The sequence below is a fragment of the Opisthorchis viverrini genome (assembly GCF_000715545.1).
Source record: "Opisthorchis viverrini unplaced genomic scaffold opera_v5_312, whole genome shotgun sequence".
Lineage (NCBI taxonomy): Eukaryota > Metazoa > Platyhelminthes > Trematoda > Opisthorchiida > Opisthorchiidae > Opisthorchis > Opisthorchis viverrini.
In genome coordinates this window covers 487648-490040 of record NW_008751970.1, presented here as the reverse complement: position 1 = coordinate 490040, position 2393 = coordinate 487648, and positions in this window count along the sequence as shown.

Below are 2393 nucleotides of genomic sequence, written 5' to 3'. Positions count from 1 at the left end.
AAAGAAATGATACTATTCCCAAAGGATCTAATAGACAGTCTGTTAGTCAGTCAGGAAATACTGCTGTTTGCGACAAGATCCTGAATTGCGTCCCGATAAACACACTAAATGCTGACATTCTGGCGGGAAACATCCTTGAAGAATAACGGGGACTCCAATGTGAACGTAATTCCCATGATATCATATTTTCTGGTTGCCAACTGTAATTAAAACACCTTAAATGGAACCAAATGATGTACGTTTTGTAGTGAAATTCATGAACACTCTCAATTCCCTAAGTGGCTGTTACAGTAAGAACATGCGGGTCGTTTCTCCAACCCAAATGAAGCTGACAAATGTAAAGATCTATAGGCTGAATTCTGTGGACGACTGTGCTTTCTCTGAACACTAGGATGTGGAATGAATAGTAATCATCACCTCATTGGTTTTTACTTATGTTTCCCATTTTGGTGTAAACCCACCGCCAGAATAATTGCGCCAGGAAATGAGGACGTCTATTCGGACGTGAGAGATTTGAACGTGAGAGAAACTCGATGTAGCATTCAGATGTAGCATTCCATGTAACATTCGCTCAACCGTGCACTGACGACGTCTGTTCGCATGGTGACGAACCTTTTGTAAGCCAATTACCAAGCCAAGTGTACAGATTATCTGCAACCTGATCAAGCCAACGACACTGGATTTAGAGTGATTTTTAAAAAAACAGTCTTATCTGTGGAGGATCAACCGGTGATCAGCTTCTTCTATTAATCGAAACAGTATGAATTTCATCATTTTGGTCAGTGGTTATTTGATGTCGACAAAATTTGATTTGCCTGGTTCTGTTTTCGTTCTGTGTATATTCTCGACAAGAAATAAAAAGCGCACATCCAACTCGCCAGCACTGAAGGATGATGGTCAGACTCTTTGTTCCGAAGTTGTCACATTTGCAAGCTTGCCGGTATTTTCATTCCAATGGATAGTATGTCCTACTTGTACACTCAACCCGCACGCGTAAAATCTTCACAGTTTAAAACTACACTGTTCACTGCCTTTGAAAACTGTCAAGGAGATATCTATTCCTAAAAAATCGCTTTTGACCAGTCAATGTGCTTGTCAGTGATGCAAGCGGAAACAAGAGCACAATTTCAGGAAGGAGAGATGAATCACTGCGTGATTCGTCAATTATTCAGACTAAAAACGCAACAAAATAAAGATTGGACACCTCATTTTTGCTGACATATGTCACAACACGGTCCGTCCGTATGTTGCACACGATAGTAATTTAAGGTGACTCGATCATGGGACAAAACAATGTGTAAAAGAAAAAAAAATGCTCATCGTTTTCGAAGGAGGAATGATATTTTTCTGCCTCATGATAGTGAAACCATTTAGCGATATATAAAGCCAGCTTCAGTAATCAATTTCGTTAACTTTCATGAACTTATTGCGCTTCTAGCCGAATGTTTTGGAAACAGTATTTACGCACAGGAGCCAGATGTGGCTTCGCGACTATGTGTTCGCACCTTTTTAGTTAACTTTTGACAGCGGGCTTGTTGTGCCGAGTAACGGCCAAGTTTACCCTTCCTCGAGGGGGATTTTCATGCCAAATTTTCTGAAAGCTTGTCACATCTCTGACAGGCGATGATTCAGAGAAGAGAAGAGGCCCGATAATTTTCTGGAGTAAACTTTTATACAGATTCGAGCGTCTGTATGGCAAATGGACCAATTAGATACATCTGACGATATGGAGCTCAAGATGAAGCCAAAAAGTTCGCATGCTGTACTTGAGCTGGTGGGAAAGTGTATGACAATAGATCAAGAGTACTGGCCGAACTTGCTGATACAGATCTACAAATGAGCTATTCAAGATAGGGCGCACACACAACTAATCAAACCGACCAAGGAAGATTGAACAAATTTGGATCTGTGGGGCTTCTCTCATCACTGTGGTCAATAAATATATTCGAAACCGACGGTTGGCAGCTGGATAGCTGCATCCGGTCGAGTCAGTTAGTTTCAATCTGCTACTGAAGCCTGTTCCGTTGGGATTTGTTCGTAAGTATTCAACAAACGTCAAGTGGTAGCCAAGCCGATGAACGTGTATTCTACTAACGGAATATCTGCACTAAAAATACAACGAGAGTCCCAGCTAACAGCTAATCAGCTAGATGTTAGTCTGTTGATGATCAGTTATCAGCAAACACACCCTTGGTGGCAATATTTTTGAAAGTTCCATCTATTTCATCATCCCGAAAAACCCTAACCTCCCTCCGGACAGTTTTTCTGGCCACATTATACCTACTGCCTTGCAGTTGACACTTGGTTGTGTAAGGGCTGTGTGAAGCTTGGGATGTCACTTGTGAACGAATGTCATTGTTAATTGATGGCTTTTTCCCAACTAACTTTGTCCA